General features: G+C 35.4%; 12 non-coding genes across 12 annotated transcripts; all 12 read right to left on the minus strand.

The window, feature by feature from the left end:
- Positions 1–2,386: 2,386 nt before the first annotated feature.
- On the minus strand, positions 2,387–2,459 carry TRNAK-UUU (transfer RNA lysine (anticodon UUU)). Its single transcript has one exon. It is a non-coding gene; the product is annotated as a tRNA-Lys (tRNA).
- A 1,002-nt stretch (positions 2,460–3,461) lies between these two features.
- Positions 3,462–3,534, minus strand: TRNAK-UUU (transfer RNA lysine (anticodon UUU)). The gene has a single exon. It is a non-coding gene; the product is annotated as a tRNA-Lys (tRNA).
- A 977-nt stretch (positions 3,535–4,511) lies between these two features.
- TRNAK-UUU (transfer RNA lysine (anticodon UUU)) lies at positions 4,512–4,584 on the minus strand. The gene has a single exon. It is a non-coding gene; the product is annotated as a tRNA-Lys (tRNA).
- Positions 4,585–6,610: 2,026 nt separating this feature from the next.
- Positions 6,611–6,683, minus strand: TRNAK-UUU (transfer RNA lysine (anticodon UUU)). The gene has a single exon. It is a non-coding gene; the product is annotated as a tRNA-Lys (tRNA).
- Positions 6,684–7,685: 1,002 nt separating this feature from the next.
- On the minus strand, positions 7,686–7,758 carry TRNAK-UUU (transfer RNA lysine (anticodon UUU)). The gene has a single exon. It is a non-coding gene; the product is annotated as a tRNA-Lys (tRNA).
- A 3,080-nt stretch (positions 7,759–10,838) lies between these two features.
- On the minus strand, positions 10,839–10,911 carry TRNAK-UUU (transfer RNA lysine (anticodon UUU)). Its single transcript has one exon. It is a non-coding gene; the product is annotated as a tRNA-Lys (tRNA).
- Positions 10,912–11,913: 1,002 nt separating this feature from the next.
- Positions 11,914–11,986, minus strand: TRNAK-UUU (transfer RNA lysine (anticodon UUU)). Its single transcript has one exon. It is a non-coding gene; the product is annotated as a tRNA-Lys (tRNA).
- A 2,028-nt stretch (positions 11,987–14,014) lies between these two features.
- Positions 14,015–14,087, minus strand: TRNAK-UUU (transfer RNA lysine (anticodon UUU)). The gene has a single exon. It is a non-coding gene; the product is annotated as a tRNA-Lys (tRNA).
- A 1,001-nt stretch (positions 14,088–15,088) lies between these two features.
- Positions 15,089–15,161, minus strand: TRNAK-UUU (transfer RNA lysine (anticodon UUU)). Its single transcript has one exon. It is a non-coding gene; the product is annotated as a tRNA-Lys (tRNA).
- A 2,028-nt stretch (positions 15,162–17,189) lies between these two features.
- On the minus strand, positions 17,190–17,262 carry TRNAK-UUU (transfer RNA lysine (anticodon UUU)). The gene has a single exon. It is a non-coding gene; the product is annotated as a tRNA-Lys (tRNA).
- Positions 17,263–19,316: 2,054 nt separating this feature from the next.
- TRNAK-UUU (transfer RNA lysine (anticodon UUU)) lies at positions 19,317–19,389 on the minus strand. The gene has a single exon. It is a non-coding gene; the product is annotated as a tRNA-Lys (tRNA).
- Positions 19,390–20,391: 1,002 nt separating this feature from the next.
- Positions 20,392–20,464, minus strand: TRNAK-UUU (transfer RNA lysine (anticodon UUU)). The gene has a single exon. It is a non-coding gene; the product is annotated as a tRNA-Lys (tRNA).
- Between the last annotated feature and the right edge of the window lie 1,929 nt (positions 20,465–22,393).

Raw genomic sequence — 22,393 nt, forward strand, 5'->3', positions numbered from 1 at the left:
AAATGTCTCTGTCCATATCTAAGTATACTCAGAAAAATTATCATGCAATATGACTTTTCAAAGCCAAAACCAAGCACATAATCAATGATTTGTCGTGAATTTGGACATATTCAAAGACATGTTTTTTGTTTTTTTCTCTAGTGTAAAAGAGCATTTTATTTCTCATGTCAAACAAGAGCATTTTATTTCTCATGTCAAACAAGAGCATTAAGCATGCAACTAATCTTCAAGCACAAGCTGAGATTTAAACAATACAAAGTGATCTGTTGAGATTTAAAAGCTTAACACCTGAACAGGGACTTGAACCCTGGACCCTCAGATTTAAAAACTGATGCTCTACCGACTGAGCTATCTAGGCTCCTTCTGAACAAGCTTAGCACATTTTTCAAGATTTGCTTCTGATTCATCTAAATGTATCTTCAGATATGTTGATTTTTTTCATATGTGTGTACATACCCAAAACCAAAGCCAGCACATAGTCTGCCAGCGTAATGAGGTGTCAGGTTACATCTCTTTTTATACTCTATGTATAGGAAACAGGGGAAGAGGAATGATGAGTATTCAGCCCAGTGAAAGGCTATCAGATTTGGGCAGTTAAAGGCAGGTGAAGTTGCATCATGAAGCGGTTGATTTAGTTTACTCCAAAGCTGAATTCACATTCACACAGCTCAGTATTGATTAATTTTGACTTTCATATTGGTACTGCTAAATGTGCTGCAAAGAAAAAAAAGTAGGAATCACTCTGATTCTGTGTGTTTTTTATGGGAGACATCATAGCTGCTAGTTTCCACCCATCAGCTTAAAGAGTACTGAAAGTTAGACATAGAGTCTACAGAGGGAAAAATGCAGAAAACAAGTCATAAAATTGCCAAAGTAGTGTTAATCCTCATATCCACATGACATTTATTTCTGAAAAGCTAGGTATGATTTAAACAAAGCTAAATGATAGATCTAGGTTAAAAAGCCTCAAAACTGAACAATGACGTAAATAATGGACCCTCAGATTAAAAGACGGTTGCTTTACTGACTGAGCTGTCCAATTTTTTTTCTAAGTGCACTGTTGCAACATTTAAAAAAAAATGTCTCTGTCCATATTTAATTATATTCAGAAAAATTATCATTTAATATGACTGTTCAAAGCCAAAACCAAGCACATAATCAATAATTTGTCGTGAGTTTGGCCATATTCAAAGACATGTTTTTTGTTTTTTCTCTAGTGTATAAGAGCATTTTATTTCTCATGTCAAACAAGTGCATTAAGCATGCAACTAATCTTCAAGCACAAGCTGAGATTTAAACTATACAAAGTGATCTGTTGAGATTTAAAAGCTTAACGCCTGAACAGGGACTTGAACCCTGGACCCTCAGATTAAAAGTCTGATGCTCTACCAACTGGTAGAGCATCAGGCTCCTTCTGAGCAAACGTAGCACATTTTTCAAGATTTACTTCTGATTCATCTAAATGTATCTTCAGATATGTTGATTTTTTTCATATGTGTGTACATACCCAAAACCAAAGCCAGCACATAGTCTGCCAGCATAATGAGGTGTCAGGTTACATCTCTTTTTATACTCTATGTATAGGAAACAGGGGAAGAGGAGTGATGAGTATTCAGCCCAGTGAAAGGCTATCAGATTTGGGCAGTTAAAGGCAGGTGAAGTTGCATCATCAAGCGGTTGATTTAGTTTACTCCAAAGCTGAATTCACATTCACACAGCTCAGTATTGATTAATTTTGACTTTCATATTGGTACTGCTAAATGTGCTGCAAAGAAAAAAAAGTAGGAATCACTCTGATTCTGTGTGTTTTTTATGGGAGACATCATAGCTGCTAGTTTCCACACATCAGCTTAAAGAGTATTGAAAGTTAGACATAGAGTCTACAGAGGGAAAAATGCCGAAAACAAGTCATAAAATTGCCAAAGTAGTGTTAATCCTCATATCCACATGACATTTATTTCTGAAAAGCTAGGTATGATTTAAACAAAGATAAATGATAGGTCTAGGTTAAAAAGCCTCAAAACTGAACAATGATGTAAATAATGGACCCTCAGATTAAAAGACGGGTGCTTTACAGACTGAGCTATCCAGGTTCTTTCTAAGTGCACTTTTGCAACATTTTCAAAAAAAATGTCTCTGTCCATATTTAAGTAAACTCAGAAAAATTATCATCCAATATGACTGTTCAAAGCCAAAACCAAGCACATAATCAATGATTTGTCGTGAATATGGACATATTCAAAGACATGTTTTTTGTTTTTTTCTCTACTGTAAAAGAGCATTTTATTTCTCATGTCAAACAAATGCATTAAGCATGCAACTAATCTTCAAGCACAAGCCGAGATTTAAACAATACAAAGTGATCTGTTGAGATTTAAAAGCTTAATGCCTGAACAGGGACTTGAACCCTGGACCCTCAGATTAAAAGTCTGATGCTCTACTGACTGAGCTATCCAGGCTCCTTTTGAACAAACTTAGCACATTTTTCAAGATTTGCTTCTGATTCATCTAAATGTATCTTCAGATATGTTGATTTTTATCATATGTGTGTACATACCCAAAACCAAAGCCAGCACATAGTCTGCCAGCATAATGAGGTGTCAGGTTACATCTCTTTTTATACTCTATGTATAGGAAACAGGGGAAGAGGAGTGATGAGTATTCAGCCCAGTGAAAGGCTATCAGATTTGGGCAGTTAAAGGCAGGTGAAGTTGCATCATCAAGCGGTTGATTTAGTTTACTCCAAAGCTGAATTCACATTCACACAGCTCAGTATTGATTAATTTTGACTTTCATATTGCTACTGCTAAATGTGCTGCAAAGAAAAAAAAGTAGGAATCACTGATTCTGTGTGTTTTTTATGGGGGACATCATAGCTGCTAGTTTCCACACATCAGCTTAAAGAGTATTGAAAGTTAAACATAGAGTTTACAGAGGGAAAAATGCTGAAAACAAGTCATAAAATTGCCAAAGTAGTGTTAATCCTCATATCCACATGACATTTATTTCTGAAAAGCTAGGTATGATTTAAACAAAGCTAAATGATAGGTCTAGGTTAAAAAGCCTCAAAACTGAACAATGATGTAAATAATGGACCCTCAGATTAAAAGACGGGTGCTTTACAGACTAAGCTATCCAGGTTCTTTCTAAGTGCACTTTTGCAACATTTTCAATGAAAATGTCTCTGTCCATATCTAAGTATACTCAGAAAAATTATCATGCAATATGACTTTTCAAAGCCAAAACCAAGCACATAATCAATGATTTGTCGTGAATTTGGACATATTCAAAGACATGTTTTTTGTTTTTTTCTCTAGTGTAAAAGAGCATTTTATTTCTCATGTCAAACAAGAGCATTTTATTTCTCATGTCAAACAAGAGCATTAAGCATGCAACTAATCTTCAAGCACAAGCTGAGATTTAAACAACACAAAGTGATCTGTTGAGATTTAAAAGCTTAACACCTGAACAGGGACTTGAACCCTGGACCCTCAGATTAAAAAACTGATGCTCTACCGACTGAGCTATCCAGGCTCCTTCTGAACAAGCTTAGCACATTTTTCAAGATTTGCTTCTGATTCATCTAAATGTATCTTCAGATATGTTGATTTTTTTCATATGTGTGTACATACCCAAAACCAAAGCCAGCACATAGTCTGCCAGCATAATGAGGTGTCAGGTTACATCTCTTTTTATACTCTATGTATAGGAAACAGGGGAAGAGGAGTGATGAGTATTCAGCCCAGTGAAAGGCTATCAGATTTGGGCAGTTAAAGGCAGGTGAAGTTCCATCATCAAGCGGTTGATTTAGTTTACTCCAAAGCTGAATTCACATTCACACAGCTCAGTATTGATTAATTTTGACTTTCATATTGGTACTGCTAAATGTGCTGCAAAGAAAAAAAAGTAGGAATCACTCTGATTCTGTGTGTTTTTTATGGGAGACATCATAGCTGCTAGTTTCCACACATCAGCTTAAAGAGTATTGAAAGTTAGACATAGAGTCTACAGAGGGAAAAATGCCGAAAACAAGTCATAAAATTGCCAAAGTAGTGTTAATCCTCATATCCACATGACAGTTATTTCTGAAAAGCTAGGTATGATTTAAACAAAGATAAATGATAGGTCTAGGTTAAAAAGCCTCAAAACTGAACAATGATGTAAATAATGGACCCTCAGATTAAAAGACGGGTGCTTTACAGACTGAGCTATCCAGGTTCTTTCTAAGTGCACTTTTGCAACATTTTCAAAAAAAATGTCTCTGTCCATATTTAAGTAAACTCAGAAAAATTATCATCCAATATGACTGTTCAAAGCCAAAACCAAGCACATAATCAATGATTTGTCGTGAATATGGACATATTCAAAGACATGTTTTTTGTTTTTTTCTCTACTGTAAAAGAGCATTTTATTTCTCATGTCAAACAAATGCATTAAGCATGCAACTAATCTTCAAGCACAAGCCGAGATTTAAACAATACAAAGTGATCTGTTGAGATTTAAAAGCTTAATGCCTGAACAGGGACTTGAACCCTGGACCCTCAGATTAAAAGTCTGATGCTCTACTGACTGAGCTATCCAGGCTCCTTTTGAACAAACTTAGCACATTTTTCAAGATTTGCTTCTGATTCATCTAAATGTATCTTCAGATATGTTGATTTTTATCATATGTGTGTACATACCCAAAACCAAAGCCAGCACATAGTCTGCCAGCATAATGAGGTGTCAGGTTACATCTCTTTTTATACTCTATGTATAGGAAACAGGGGAAGAGGAGTGATGAGTATTCAGCCCAGTGAAAGGCTATCAGATTTGGGCAGTTAAAGGCAGGTGAAGTTGCATCATCAAGCGGTTGATTTAGTTTACTCCAAAGCTGAATTCACATTCACACAGCTCAGTATTGATTAATTTTGACTTTCATATTGCTACTGCTAAATGTGCTGCAAAGAAAAAAAAGTAGGAATCACTGATTCTGTGTGTTTTTTATGGGGGACATCATAGCTGCTAGTTTCCACACATCAGCTTAAAGAGTATTGAAAGTTAAACATAGAGTTTACAGAGGGAAAAATGCTGAAAACAAGTCATAAAATTGCCAAAGTAGTGTTAATCCTCATATCCACATGACATTTATTTCTGAAAAGCTAGGTATGATTTAAACAAAGCTAAATGATAGATCTAGGTTAAAAAGCCTCAAAACTGAACAATGACGTAAATAATGGACCCTCAGATTAAAAGACGGTTGCTTTACTGACTGAGCTGTCCAATTTTTTTTCTAAGTGCACTGTTGCAACATTTAAAAAAAAATGTCTCTGTCCATATTTAATTATATTCAGAAAAATTATCATTTAATATGACTGTTCAAAGCCAAAACCAAGCACATAATCAATAATTTGTCGTGAGTTTGGCCATATTCAAAGACATGTTTTTTGTTTTTTCTCTAGTGTATAAGAGCATTTTATTTCTCATGTCAAACAAGTGCATTAAGCATGCAACTAATCTTCAAGCACAAGCTGAGATTTAAACTATACAAAGTGATCTGTTGAGATTTAAAAGCTTAACGCCTGAACAGGGACTTGAACCCTGGACCCTCAGATTAAAAGTCTGATGCTCTACCAACTGGTAGAGCATCAGGCTCCTTCTGAGCAAACGTAGCACATTTTTCAAGATTTACTTCTGATTCATCTAAATGTATCTTCAGATATGTTGATTTTTTTCATATGTGTGTACATACCCAAAACCAAAGCCAGCACATAGTCTGCCAGCATAATGAGGTGTCAGGTTACATCTCTTTTTATACTCTATGTATAGGAAACAGGGGAAGAGGAGTGATGAGTATTCAGCCCAGTGAAAGGCTATCAGATTTGGGCAGTTAAAGGCAGGTGAAGTTGCATCATCAAGCGGTTGATTTAGTTTACTCCAAAGCTGAATTCACATTCACACAGCTCAGTATTGATTAATTTTGACTTTCATATTGGTACTGCTAAATGTGCTGCAAAGAAAAAAAAGTAGGAATCACTCTGATTCTGTGTGTTTTTTATGGGAGACATCATAGCTGCTAGTTTCCACACATCAGCTTAAAGAGTATTGAAAGTTAGACATAGAGTCTACAGAGGGAAAAATGCCGAAAACAAGTCATAAAATTGCCAAAGTAGTGTTAATCCTCATATCCACATGACATTTATTTCTGAAAAGCTAGGTATGATTTAAACAAAGATAAATGATAGGTCTAGGTTAAAAAGCCTCAAAACTGAACAATGATGTAAATAATGGACCCTCAGATTAAAAGACGGGTGCTTTACAGACTGAGCTATCCAGGTTCTTTCTAAGTGCACTTTTGCAACATTTTCAAAAAAAATGTCTCTGTCCATATTTAAGTAAACTCAGAAAAATTATCATCCAATATGACTGTTCAAAGCCAAAACCAAGCACATAATCAATGATTTGTCGTGAATATGGACATATTCAAAGACATGTTTTTTGTTTTTTTCTCTACTGTAAAAGAGCATTTTATTTCTCATGTCAAACAAATGCATTAAGCATGCAACTAATCTTCAAGCACAAGCCGAGATTTAAACAATACAAAGTGATCTGTTGAGATTTAAAAGCTTAATGCCTGAACAGGGACTTGAACCCTGGACCCTCAGATTAAAAGTCTGATGCTCTACTGACTGAGCTATCCAGGCTCCTTTTGAACAAACTTAGCACATTTTTCAAGATTTGCTTCTGATTCATCTAAATGTATCTTCAGATATGTTGATTTTTATCATATGTGTGTACATACCCAAAACCAAAGCCAGCACATAGTCTGCCAGCATAATGAGGTGTCAGGTTACATCTCTTTTTATACTCTATGTATAGGAAACAGGGGAAGAGGAGTGATGAGTATTCAGCCCAGTGAAAGGCTATCAGATTCGGGCAGTTAAAGGCAGGTGAAGTTGCATCATCAAGCGGTTGATTTAGTTTACTCCAAAGCTGAATTCACATTCACACAGCTCAGTATTGATTAATTTTGACTTTCATATTGCTACTGCTAAATGTGCTGCAAAGAAAAAAAAGTAGGAATCACTGATTCTGTGTGTTTTTTATGGGGGACATCATAGCTGCTAGTTTCCACACATCAGCTTAAAGAGTATTGAAAGTTAAACATAGAGTTTACAGAGGGAAAAATGCTGAAAACAAGTCATAAAATTGTCAAAGTAGTATTAATCCTCATATCCACATGACATTTATTTCTGAAAAGCTAGGTATGATTTAAACAAAGCTAAATGATAGGTCTAGGTTAAAAAGCCTCAAAACTGAACAATGATGTAAATAATGGACCCTCAGATTAAAAGACGGGTGCTTTACAGACTAAGCTATCCAGGTTCTTTCTAAGTGCACTTTTGCAACATTTTCAATGAAAATGTCTCTGTCCATATCTAAGTATACTCAGAAAAATTATCATGCAATATGACTTTTCAAAGCCAAAACCAAGCACATAATCAATGATTTGTCGTGAATTTGGACATATTCAAAGACATGTTGTTTGTTTTTTTCTCTAGTGTAAAAGAGCATTTTATTTCTCATGTCAAACAAGAGCATTTTATTTCTCATGTCAAACAAGAGCATTAAGCATGCAACTAATCTTCAAGCACAAGCTGAGATTTAAACAATACAAAGTGATCTGTTGAGATTTAAAAGCTTAACACCTGAACAGGGACTTGAACCCTGGACCCTCAGATTAAAAAACTGATGCTCTACCGACTGAGCTATCCAGGATCCTTCTGAACAAGCTTAGCACATTTTTTAAGATTTGCTTCTGATTCATCTAAATGTATCTTCAGATATGTTGATTTTTTTCATATGTGTGTACATACCCAAAACCAAAGCCAGCACATAGTCTGCCAGCGTAATGAGGTGTCAGGTTACATCTCTTTTTATACTCTATGTATAGGAAACAGGGGAAGAGGAATGATGAGTATTCAGCCCAGTGAAAGGCTATCAGATTTGGGCAGTTAAAGGCAGGTGAAGTTGCATCATGAAGCGGTTGATTTAGTTTACTCCAAAGCTGAATTCACATTCACACAGCTCAGTATTGATTAATTTTGACTTTCATATTGGTACTGCTAAATGTGCTGCAAAGAAAAAAAAGTAGGAATCACTCTGATTCTGTGTTTTTTTTATGGGAGACATCATAGCTGCTAGTTTCCACCCATCAGCTTAAAGAGTACTGAAAGTTAGACATAGAGTCTACAGAGGGAAAAATGCAGAAAACAAGTCATAAAATTGCCAAAGTAGTGTTAATCCTCATATCCACATGACATTTATTTCTGAAAAGCTAGGTATGATTTAAACAAAGCTAAATGATAGATCTAGGTTAAAAAGCCTCAAAACTGAACAATGACGTAAATAATGGACCCTCAGATTAAAAGACGGTTGCTTTACTGACTGAGCTGTCCAATTTTTTTTCTAAGTGCACTGTTGCAACATTTAAAAAAAAATGTCTCTGTCCATATTTAATTATATTCAGAAAAATTATCATTTAATATGACTGTTCAAAGCCAAAACCAAGCACATAATCAATAATTTGTCGTGAGTTTGGCCATATTCAAAGACATGTTTTTTGTTTTTTCTCTAGTGTATAAGAGCATTTTATTTCTCATGTCAAACAAGTGCATTAAGCATGCAACTAATCTTCAAGCACAAGCTGAGATTTAAACTATACAAAGTGATCTGTTGAGATTTAAAAGCTTAACGCCTGAACAGGGACTTGAACCCTGGACCCTCAGATTAAAAGTCTGATGCTCTATCAACTGGTAGAGCATCAGGCACCTTCTGAGCAAACGTAGCACATTTTTCAAGATTTACTTCTGATTCATCTAAATGTATCTTCAGATATGTTGATTTTTTTCATATGTGTGTACATACCCAAAACCAAAGCCAGCACATAGTCTGCCAGCATAATGAGGTGTCAGGTTACATCTCTTTTTATACTCTATGTATAGGAAACAGGGGAAGAGGAGTGATGAGTATTCAGCCCAGTGAAAGGCTATCAGATTTGGGCAGTTAAAGGCAGGTGAAGTTGCATCATCAAGCGGTTGATTTAGTTTACTCCAAAGCTGAATTCACATTCACACAGCTCAGTATTGATTAATTTTGACTTTCATATTGGTACTGCTAAATGTGCTGCAAAGAAAAAAAAGTAGGAATCACTCTGATTCTGTGTGTTTTTTATGGGAGACATCATAGCTGCTAGTTTCCACACATCAGCTTAAAGAGTATTGAAAGTTAGACATAGAGTCTACAGAGGGAAAAATGCCGAAAACAAGTCATAAAATTGCCAAAGTAGTGTTAATCCTCACATCCACATGACATTTATTTCTGAAAAGCTAGGTATGATTTAAACAAAGATAAATGATAGGTCTAGGTTAAAAAGCCTCAAAACTGAACAATGATGTAAATAATGGACCCTCAGATTAAAAGACAGGTGCTTTACAGACTGAGCTATCCAGGTTCTTTCTAAGTGCACTTTTGCAACATTTTCAAAAAAAATGTCTCTGTCCATATTTAAGTAAACTCAGAAAAATTATCATCCAATATGACTGTTCAAAGCCAAAACCAAGCACATAATCAATGATTTGTCGTGAATATGAACATATTCAAAGACATGTTTTTTGTTTTTTTCTCTACTGTAAAAGAGCATTTTATTTCTCATGTCAAACAAATGCATTAAGCATGCAACTAATCTTCAAGCACAAGCTGAGATTTAAACTATACAAAGTGATCTGTTGAGATTTAAAAGCTTAACGCCTGAACAGGGACTTGAACCCTGGACCCTCAGATTAAAAGTCTGATGCTCTACCAACTGGTAGAGCATCAGGCTCCTTCTGAGCAAACGTAGCACATTTTTCAAGATTTACTTCTGATTCATCTAAATGTATCTTCAGATATGTTGATTTTTTTCATATGTGTGTACATACCCAAAACCAAAGCCAGCACATAGTCTGCCAGCATAATGAGGTGTCAGGTTACATCTCTTTTTATACTCTATGTATAGGAAACAGGGGAAGAGGAGTGATGAGTATTCAGCCCAGTGAAAGGCTATCAGATTTGGGCAGTTAAAGGCAGGTGAAGTTGCATCATCAAGTGGTTGATTTAGTTTACTCCAAAGCTGAATTCACATTCACACAGCTCAGTATTGATTAATTTTGACTTTCATATTGGTACTGCTAAATGTGCTGCAAAGAAAAAAAAGTAGGAATCACTCTGATTCTGTGTGTTTTTTATGGGAGACATCATAGCTGCTAGTTTCCACACATCAGCTTAAAGAGTATTGAAAGTTAGACATAGAGTCTACAGAGGGAAAAATGCCGAAAACAAGTCATAAAATTGCCAAAGTAGTGTTAATCCTCATATCCACATGACATTTATTTCTGAAAAGCTAGGTATGATTTAAACAAAGATAAATGATAGGTCTAGGTTAAAAAGCCTCAAAACTGAACAATGATGTAAATAATGGACCCTCAGATTAAAAGACGGGTGCTTTACAGACTGAGCTATCCAGGTTCTTTCTAAGTGCACTTTTGCAACATTTTCAAAAAAAATGTCTCTGTCCATATTTAAGTAAACTCAGAAAAATTATCATCCAATATGACTGTTCAAAGCCAAAACCAAGCACATAATCAATGATTTGTCGTGAATATGGACATATTCAAAGACATGTTTTTTGTTTTTTTCTCTACTGTAAAAGAGCATTTTATTTCTCATGTCAAACAAATGCATTAAGCATGCAACTAATCTTCAAGCACAAGCCGAGATTTAAACAATACAAAGTGATCTGTTGAGATTTAAAAGCTTAATGCCTGAACAGGGACTTGAACCCTGGACCCTCAGATTAAAAGTCTGATGCTCTACTGACTGAGCTATCCAGGCTCCTTTTGAACAAACTTAGCACATTTTTCAAGATTTGCTTCTGATTCATCTAAATGTATCTTCAGATATGTTGATTTTTATCATATGTGTGTACATACCCAAAACCAAAGCCAGCACATAGCCTGCCAGCATAATGAGGTGTCAGGTTACATCTCTTTTTATACTCTATGTATAGGAAACAGGGGAAGAGGAGTGATGAGTATTCAGCCCAGTGAAAGGCTATCAGATTTGGGCAGTTAAAGGCAGGTGAAGTTGCATCATCAAGCGGTTGATTTAGTTTACTCCAAAGCTGAATTCACATTCACACAGCTCAGTATTGATTAATTTTGACTTTCATATTGGTACTGCTAAATGTGCTGCAAAGAAAAAAAAGTAGGAATCACTGATTCTGTGTGTTTTTTATGGGGGACATCATAGCTGCTAGTTTCCACACATCAGCTTAAAGAGTATTGAAAGTTAAACATAGAGTTTACAGAGGGAAAAATGCTGAAAACAAGTCATAAAATTGCCAAAGTAGTGTTAATCCTCATATCCACATGACATTTATTTCTGAAAAGCTAGGTATGATTTAAACAAAGCTAAATGATAGGTCTAGGTTAAAAAGCCTCAAAACTGAACAATGATGTAAATAATGGACCCTCAGATTAAAAGACGGGTGCTTTACAGACTAAGATATCCAGGTTCTTTCTAAGTGCACTTTTGCAACATTTTCAATGAAAATGTCTCTGTCCATATCTAAGTATACTCAGAAAAATTATCATGCAATATGACTTTTCAAAGCCAAAACCAAGCACATAATCAATGATTTGTCGTGAATTTGGACATATTCAAAGACATGTTTTTTGTTTTTTTCTCTAGTGTAAAAGAGCATTTTATTTCTCATGTCAAACAAGAGCATTTTATTTCTCATGTCAAACAAGAGCATTAAGCATGCAACTAATCTTCAAGCACAAGCTGAGATTTAAACAATACAAAGTGATCTGTTGAGATTTAAAAGCTTAACACCTGAACAGGGACTTGAACCCTGGACCCTCAGATTAAAAAACTGATGCTCTACCGACTGAGCTATCCAGGCTCCTTCTGAACAAGCTTAGCACATTTTTTAAGATTTGCTTCTGATTCATCTAAATGTATCTTCAGATATGTTGATTTTTTTCATATGTGTGTACATACCCAAAACCAAAGCCAGCACATAGTCTGCCAGCGTAATGAGGTGTCAGGTTACATCTCTTTTTATACTCTATGTATAGGAAACAGGGGAAGAGGAATGATGAGTATTCAGCCCAGTGAAAGGCTATCAGATTTGGGCAGTTAAAGGCAGGTGAAGTTGCATCATGAAGCGGTTGATTTAGTTTACTCCAAAGCTGAATTCACATTCACACAGCTCAGTATTGATTAATTTTGACTTTCATATTGGTACTGCTAAATGTGCTGCAAAGAAAAAAAAGTAGGAATCACTCTGATTCTGTGTTTTTTTTATGGGAGACATCATAGCTGCTAGTTTCCACCCATCAGCTTAAAGAGTACTGAAAGTTAGACATAGAGTCTACAGAGGGAAAAATGCAGAAAACAAGTCATAAAATTGCCAAAGTAGTGTTAATCCTCATATCCACATGACATTTATTTCTGAAAAGCTAGGTATGATTTAAACAAAGCTAAATGATAGATCTAGGTTAAAAAGCCTCAAAACTGAACAATGACGTAAATAATGGACCCTCAGATTAAAAGACGGTTGCTTTACTGACTGAGCTGTCCAATTTTTTTTCTAAGTGCACTGTTGCAACATTTAAAAAAAAATGTCTCTGTCCATATTTAATTACATTCAGAAAAATTATCATTTAATATGACTGTTCAAAGCCAAAACCAAGCACATAATCAATAATTTGTCGTGAGTTTGGCCATATTTAAAGACATGTTTTTTGTTTTTTCTCTAGTGTATAAGAGCATTTTATTTCTCATGTCAAACAAATGCATTAAGCATGCAACTAATCTTCAAGCACAAGCTGAGATTTAAACTATACAAAGTGATCTGTTGAGATTTAAAAGCTTAACGCCTGAACAGGGACTTGAACCCTGGACCCTCAGATTAAAAGTCTGATGCTCTACCAACTGGTAGAGCATCAGGCTCCTTCTGAGCAAACGTAGCACATTTTTCAAGATTTACTTCTGATTCATCTAAATGTATCTTCAGATATGTTGATTTTTTTCATATGTGTGTACATACCCAAAACCAAAGCCAGCACATAGTCTGCCAGCATAATGAGGTGTCAGGTTACATCTCTTTTTATACTCTATGTATAGGAAACAGGGGAAGAGGAGTGATGAGTATTCAGCCCAGTGAAAGGCTATCAGATTTGGGCAGTTAAAGGCAGGTGAAGTTGCATCATCAAGCGGTTGATTTAGTTTACTCCAAAGCTGAATTCACATTCACACAGCTCAGTATTGATTAATTTTGACTTTCATATTGGTACTGCTAAATGTGCTGCAAAGAAAAAAAAGTAGGAATCACTCTGATTCTGTGTGTTTTTTATGGGAGACATCATAGCTGCTAGTTTCCACACATCAGCTTAAAGAGTATTGAAAGTTAGACATAGAGTCTACAGAGGGAAAAATGCCGAAAACAAGTCATAAAATTGCCAAAGTAGTGTTAATCCTCATATCCACATGACATTTATTTCTGAAAAGCTAGGTATGATTTAAACAAAGATAAATGATAGGTCTAGGTTAAAAAGCCTCAAAACTGAACAATGATGTAAATAATGGACCCTCAGATTAAAAGACGGGTGCTTTACAGACTGAGCTATCCAGGTTCTTTCTAAGTGCACTTTTGCAACATTTTCAAAAAAAATGTCTCTGTCCATATTTAAGTAAACTCAGAAAAATTATCATCCAATATGACTGTTCAAAGCCAAAACCAAGCACATAATCAATGATTTGTCGTGAATATGGACATATTCAAAAACATGTTTTTTGTTTTTTTCTCTACTGTAAAAGAGCATTTTATTTCTCATGTCAAACAAATGCATTAAGCATGCAACTAATCTTCAAGCACAAGCCGAGATTTAAACAATACAAAGTGATCTGTTGAGATTTAAAAGCTTAATGCCTGAACAGGGACTTGAACCCTGGACCCTCAGATTAAAAGTCTGATGCTCTACTGACTGAGCTATCCAGGCTCCTTTTGAACAAACTTAGCACATTTTTCAAGATTTGCTTCTGATTCATCTAAATGTATCTTCAGATATGTTGATTTTTATCATATGTGTGTACATACCCAAAACCAAAGCCAGCACATAGTCTGCCAGCATAATGAGGTGTCAGGTTACATCTCTTTTTATACTCTATGTATAGGAAACAGGGGAAGAGGAGTGATGAGTATTCAGCCCAGTGAAAGGCTATCAGATTTGGGCAGTTAAAGGCAGGTGAAGTTGCATCATCAAGCGGTTGATTTAGTTTACTCCAAAGCTGAATTCACATTCACACAGCTCAGTATTGATTAATTTTGACTTTCATATTGCTACTGCTAAATGTGCTGCAAAGAAAAAAAGTAGGAATCACTGATTCTGTGTGTTTTTTATGGGGGACATCATAGCTGCTAGTTTCCACACATCAGCTTAAAGAGTATTGAAAGTTAAACATAGAGTTTACAGAGGGAAAAATGCTGAAAACAAGTCATAAAATTGCCAAAGTAGTGTTAATCCTCATATCCACATGACATTTATTTCTGAAAAGCTAGGTATGATTTAAACAAAGCTAAATGATAGGTCTAGGTTAAAAAGCCTCAAAACTGAACAATGATGTAAATAATGGACCCTCAGATTAAAAGACGGGTGCTTTACAGACTAAGATATCCAGGTTCTTTCTAAGTGCACTTTTGCAACATTTTCAATGAAAATGTCTCTGTCCATATCTAAGTATACTCAGAAAAATTATCATGCAATATGACTTTTCAAAGCCAAAACCAAGCACATAATCAATGATTTGTCGTGAATTTGGACATATTCAAAGACATGTTTTTTGTTTTTTTCTCTAGTGTAAAAGAGCATTTTATTTCTCATGTCAAACAAGAGCATTTTATTTCTCATGTCAAACAAGAGCATTAAGCATGCAACTAATCTTCAAGCACAAGCTGAGATTTAAACAATACAAAGTGATCTGTTGAGATTTAAAAGCTTAACACCTGAACAGGGACTTGAACCCTGGACCCTCAGATTAAAAAACTGATGCTCTACCGACTGAGCTATCCAGGCTCCTTCTGAACAAGCTTAGCACATTTTTTAAGATTTGCTTCTGATTCATCTAAATGTATCTTCAGATATGTTGATTTTTTTCATATGTGTGTACATACCCAAAACCAAAGCCAGCACATAGTCTGCCAGCGTAATGAGGTGTCAGGTTACATCTCTTTTTATACTCTATGTATAGGAAACAGGGGAAGAGGAATGATGAGTATTCAGCCCAGTGAAAGGCTATCAGATTTGGGCAGTTAAAGGCAGGTGAAGTTGCATCATGAAGCGGTTGATTTAGTTTACTCCAAAGCTGAATTCACATTCACACAGCTCAGTATTGATTAATTTTGACTTTCATATTGGTACTGCTAAATGTGCTGCAAAGAAAAAAAAGTAGGAATCACTCTGATTCTGTGTTTTTTTTATGGGAGACATCATAGCTGCTAGTTTCCACCCATCAGCTTAAAGAGTACTGAAAGTTAGACATAGAGTCTACAGAGGGAAAAATGCAGAAAACAAGTCATAAAATTGCCAAAGTAGTGTTAATCCTCATATCCACATGACATTTATTTCTGAAAAGCTAGGTATGATTTAAACAAAGCTAAATGATAGATCTAGGTTAAAAAGCCTCAAAACTGAACAATGACGTAAATAATGGACCCTCAGATTAAAAGACGGTTGCTTTACTGACTGAGCTGTCCAATTTTTTTTCTAAGTGCACTGTTGCAACATTTAAAAAAAAATGTCTCTGTCCATATTTAATTATATTCAGAAAAATTATCATTTAATATGACTGTTCAAAGCCAAAACCAAGCACATAATCAATAATTTGTCGTGAGTTTGGCCATATTCAAAGACATGTTTTTTGTTTTTTCTCTAGTGTATAAGAGCATTTTATTTCTCATGTCAAACAAGTGCATTAAGCATGCAACTAATCTTCAAGCACAAGCTGAGATTTAAACTATACAAAGTGATCTGTTGAGATTTAAAAGCTTAATGCCTGAACAGGGACTTGAACCCTGGACCCTCAGATTAAAAGTCTGATGCTCTACCAACTGGTAGAGCATCAGGCTCCTTCTGAGCAAACGTAGCACATTTTTCAAGATTTACTTCTGATTCATCTAAATGTATCTTCAGATATGTTGATTTTTTTCATATGTGTGTACATACCCAAAACCAAAGCCAGCACATAGTCTGCCAGCGTAATGAGGTGTCAGGTTACATCTCTTTTTATACTCTATGTATAGGAAACAGGGGAAGAGGAGTGATGAGTATTCAGCCCAGTGAAAGGCTATCAGATTTGGGCAGTTAAAGGCAGGTGAAGTTGCATCATCAAGCGGTTGATTTAGTTTACTCCAAAGCTGAATTCACATTCACACAGCTCAGTATTGATTAATTTTGACTTTCATATTGGTACTGCTAAATGTGCTGCAAAGAAAAAAAAGTAGGAATCACTCTGATTCTGTGTGTTTTTTATGGGAGACATCATAGCTGCTAGTTTCCACACATCAGCTTAAAGAGTATTGAAAGTTAGACATAGAGTCTACAGAGGGAAAAATGCCGAAAACAAGTCATAAAATTGCCAAAGTAGTGTTAATCCTCATATCCACATGACATTTATTTCTGAAAAGCTAGGTATGATTTAAACAAAGATAAATGATAGGTCTAGGTTAAAAAGCCTCAAAACTGAACAATGATGTAAATAATGGACCCTCAGATTAAAAGACGGGTGCTTTACAGACTGAGCTATCCAGGTTCTTTCTAAGTGCACTTTTGCAACATTTTCAAAAAAAATGTCTCTGTCCATATTTAAGTAAACTCAGAAAAATTATCATCCAATATGACTGTTCAAAGCCAAAACCAAGCACATAATCAATGATTTGTCGTGAATATGGACATATTCAAAGACATGTTTTTTGTTTTTTTCTCTACTGTAAAAGAGCATTTTATTTCTCATGTCAAACAAATGCATTAAGCATGCAACTAATCTTCAAGCACAAGCCGAGATTTAAACAATACAAAGTGATCTGTTGAGATTTAAAAGCTTAATGCCTGAACAGGGACTTGAACCCTGGACCCTCAAATTAAAAGTCTGATGCTCTACTGACTGAGCTATCCAGGCTCCTTTTGAACAAGCTTACCACATTTTTCAAGATTTGCTTCTGATTCATCTAAATGTATCTTCAGATATGTTGATTTTTATCATATGTGTGTACATACCCAAAACCAAAGCCAGCACATAGTCTGCCAGCATAATGAGGTGTCAGGTTACATCTCTTTTTATACTCTATGTATAGGAAACAGGGGAAGAGGAGTGATGAGTATTCAGCCCAGTGAAAGGCTATCAGATTTGGGCAGTTAAAGGCAGGTTAAGTTGCATCATCAAGCGGTTGATTTAGTTTACTCCAAAGCTGAATTCACATTCACACAGCTCAGTATTGATTAATTTTGACTTTCATATTGCTACTGCTAAATGTGCTGCAAAGAAAAAAAAGTAGGAATCACTGATTCTGTGTGTTTTTTATGGGGGACATCATAGCTGCTAGTTTCCACACATCAGCTTAAAGAGTATTGAAAGTTAAACATAGAGTTTACAGAGGGAAAAATGCTGAAAACAAGTCATAAAATTGCCAAAGTAGTGTTAATCCTCATATCCACATGACATTTATTTCTGAAAAGCTAGGTATGATTTAAACAAAGCTAAATGATAGGTCTAGGTTAAAAAGCCTCAAAACTGAACAATGATGTAAATAATGGACCCTCAGATTAAAAGACGGGTGCTTTACAGACTAAGCTATCCAGGTTCTTTCTAAGTGCACTTTTGCAACATTTTCAATGAAAATGTCTCTGTCCATATCTAAGTATACTCAGAAAAATTATCATGCAATATGACTTTTCAAAGCCAAAACCAAGCACATAATCAATGATTTGTCGTGAATTTGGACATATTCAAAGACATGTTTTTTGTTTTTTTCTCTAGTGTAAAAGAGCATTTTATTTCTTATGTCAAACAAGAGCATTTTATTTCTCATGTCAAACAAGAGCATTAAGCATGCAACTAATCTTCAAGCACAAGCTGAGATTTAAACAATACAAAGTGATCTGTTGAGATTTAAAAGCTTAACGCCTGAACAGGGACTTGAACCCTGGACCCTCAGATTAAAAGTCTGATGCTCTACCAACTGGTAGAGCATCAGGCTCCTTCTGAGCAAACGTAGCACATTTTTCAAGATTTACTTCTGATTCATCTAAATGTATCTTCAGATATGTTGATTTTTTTCATATGTGTGTACATACCCAAAACCAAAGCCAGCACATAGTCTGCCAGCATAATGAGGTGTCAGGTTACATCTCTTTTTATACTCTATGTATAGGAAACAGGGGAAGAGGAGTGATGAGTATTCAGCCCAGTGAAAGGCTATCAGATTTGGGCAGTTAAAGGCAGGTGAAGTTGCATCATCAAGCGGTTGATTTAGTTTACTCCAAAGCTGAATTCACATTCACACAGCTCAGTATTGATTAATTTTGACTTTCATATTGCTACTGCTAAATGTGCTGCAAAGAAAAAAAAGTAGGAATCACTCTGATTCTGTGTGTTTTTTATGGGAGACATCATAGCTGCTAGTTTCCACACATCAGCTTAAAGAGTATTGAAAGTTAGACATAGAGTCTACAGAGGGAAAAATGCCGAAAACAAGTCATAAAATTGCCAAAGTAGTGTTAATCCTCATATCCACATGACATTTATTTCTGAAAAGCTAGGTATGATTTAAACAAAGATAAATGATAGGTCTAGGTTAAAAAGCCTCAAAACTGAACAATGATGTAAATAATGGACCCTCAGATTAAAAGACGGGTGCTTTACAGACTGAGCTATCCAGGTTCTTTCTAAGTGCACTTTTGCAACATTTTCAAAAAAAATGTCTCTGTCCATATTTAAGTAAACTCAGAAAAATTATCATCCAATATGACTGTTCAAAGCCAAAACCAAGCACATAATCAATGATTTGTCGTGAATATGGACATATTGAAAGACATGTTTTTTGTTTTTTTCTCTACTGTAAAAGAGCATTTTATTTCTCATGTCAAACAAATGCATTAAGCATGCAACTAATCTTCAAGCACAAGCCGAGATTTAAACAATACAAAGTGATCTGTTGAGATTTAAAAGCTTAATGCCTGAACAGGGACTTGAACCCTGGACCCTCAGATTAAAAGTCTGATGCTCTACTGACTGAGCTATCCAGGCTCCTTTTGAACAAACTTAGCACATTTTTCAAGATTTGCTTCTGATTCATCTAAATGTATCTTCAGATATGTTGATTTTTATCATATGTGTGTACATACCCAAAACCAAAGCCAGCACATAGTCTGCCAGCATAATGAGGTGTCAGGTTATATCTCTTTTTATACTCTATGTATAGGAAACAGGGGAAGAGGAGTGATGAGTATTCAGCCCAGTGAAAGGCTATCAGATTTGGGCAGTTAAAGGCAGGTGAAGTTGCATCATCAAGCGGTTGATTTAGTTTACTCCAAAGCTGAATTCACATTCACACAGCTCAGTATTGATTAATTTTGACTTTCATATTGCTACTGCTAAATGTGCTGCAAAGAAAAAAAAGTAGGAATCACTGATTCTGTGTGTTTTTTATGGGGGACATCATAGCTGCTAGTTTCCACACATCAGCTTAAAGAGTATTGAAAGTTAAACATAGAGTTTACAGAGGGAAAAATGCTGAAAACAAGTCATAAAATTGCCAAAGTAGTGTTAATCCTCATATCCACATGACATTTATTTCTGAAAAGCTAGGTATGATTTAAACAAAGCTAAATGATAGGTCTAGGTTAAAAAGCCTCAAAACTGAACAATGATGTAAATAATGGACCCTCAGATTAAAAGACGGGTGCTTTACAGACTAAGCTATCCAGGTTCTTTCTAAGTGCACTTTTGCAACATTTTCAATGAAAATGTCTCTGTCCATATCTAAGTATACTCAGAAAAATTATCATGCAATATGACTTTTCAAAGCCAAAACCAAGCACATAATCAATGATTTGTCGTGAATTTGGACATATTCAAAGACATGTTTTTTGTTTTTTTCTCTAGTGTAAAAGAGCATTTTATTTCTCATGTCAAACAAGAGCATTTTATTTCTCATGTCAAACAAGAGCATTAAGCATGCAACTAATCTTCAAGCACAAGCTGAGATTTAAACAATACAAAGTGATCTGTTGAGATTTAAAAGCTTAACACCTGAACAGGGACTTGAACCCTGGACCCTCAGATTAAAAAACTGATGCTCTACCGACTGAGCTATCCAGGCTCCTTCTGAACAAGCTTAGCACATTTTTCAAGATTTGCTTCTGATTCATCTAAATGTATCTTCAGATATGTTGATTTTTTTCATATGTGTGTACATACCCAAAACCAAAGCCAGCACATAGTCTGCCAGCGTAATGAGGTGTCAGGTTACATCTCTTTTTATACTCTATGTATAGGAAACAGGGGAAGAGGAATGATGAGTATTCAGCCCAGTGAAAGGCTATCAGATTTGGGCAGTTAAAGGCAGGTGAAGTTGCATCATGAAGCGGTTGATTTAGTTTACTCCAAAGCTGAATTCACATTCACACAGCTCAGTATTGATTAATTTTGACTTTCATATTGGTACTGCTAAATGTGCTGCAAAGAAAAAAAAGTAGGAATCACTCTGATTCTGTGTGTTTTTTATGGGAGACATCATAGCTGCTAGTTTCCACCCATCAGCTTAAAGAGTACTGAAAGTTAGACATAGAGTCTACAGAGGGAAAAATGCAGAAAACAAGTCATAAAATTGCCAAAGTAGTGTTAATCCTCATATCCACATGACATTTATTTCTGAAAAGCTAGGTATGATTTAAACAAAGCTAAATGATAGATCTAGGTTAAAAAGCCTCAAAACTGAACAATGACGTAAATAATGGACCCTCAGATTAAAAGACGGTTGCTTTACTGACTGAGCTGTCCAATTTTTTTTCTAAGTGCACTGTTGCAACATTTAAAAAAAAATGTCTCTGTCCATATTTAATTATATTCAGAAAAATTATCATTTAATATGACTGTTCAAAGCCAAAACCAAGCACATAATCAATAATATGTCGTGAGTTTGGCCATATTCAAAGACATGTTTTTTGTTTTTTCTATAGTGTATAAGAGCATTTTATTTCTCATGTCAAACAAGTGCATTAAGCATGCAACTAATCTTCAAGCACAAGCTGAGATTTAAACTATACAAAGTGATCTGTTGAGATTTAAAAGCTTAACGCCTGAACAGGGACTTGAACCCTGGACCCTCAGATTAATAGTCTGATGCTCTACCAACTGGTAGAGCATCAGGCTCCTTCTGAGCAAACGTAGCACATTTTTCAAGATTTCCTTCTGATTCATCTAAATGTATCTTCAGATATGTTGATTTTTTTCATATGTGTGTACATACCCAAAACCAAAGCCAGCACATAGTCTGCCAGCATAATGAGGTGTCAGGTTACATCTCTTTTTATACTCTATGTATAGGAAACAGGGGAAGAGGAGTGATGAGTATTCAGCCCAGTGAAAGGCTATCAGATTTGGGCAGTTAAAGGCAGGTGAAGTTGCATCATCAAGCGGTTGATTTAGTTTACTCCAAAGCTGAATTCACATTCACACAGCTCAGTATTGATTAATTTTGACTTTCATATTGGTACTGCTAAATGTGCTGCAAAGAAAAAAAAGTAGGAATCACTCTGATTCTGTGTGTTTTTTATGGGAGACATCATAGCTGCTAGTTTCCACACATCAGCTTAAAGAGTATTGAAAGTTAGACATAGAGTCTACAGAGGGAAAAATGCCGAAAACAAGTCATAAAATTGCCAAAGTAGTGTTAATCCTCATATCCACATGACATTTATTTCTGAAAAGCTAGGTATGATTTAAACAAAGATAAATGATAGGTCTAGGTTAAAAAGCCTCAAAACTGAACAATGATGTAAATAATGGACCCTCAGATTAAAAGACGGGTGCTTTACAGACTGAGCTATCCAGGTTCTTTCTAAGTGCACTTTTGCAACATTTTCAAAAAAAATGTCTCTGTCCATATTTAAGTAAACTCAGAAAAATTATCATCCAATATGACTGTTCAAAGCCAAAACCAAGCACATAATCAATGATTTGTCGTGAATATGGACATATTCAAAGACATGTTTTTTGTTTTTTTCTCTACTGTAAAAGAGCATTTTAT

Source organism: Phyllobates terribilis, unplaced genomic scaffold (assembly GCF_046119375.1).
Source record: "Phyllobates terribilis strain yellow unplaced genomic scaffold, ASM4611937v1 Scaffold_1__5_contigs__length_1240528914, whole genome shotgun sequence".
Taxonomy (NCBI): domain Eukaryota; kingdom Metazoa; phylum Chordata; class Amphibia; order Anura; family Dendrobatidae; genus Phyllobates; species Phyllobates terribilis.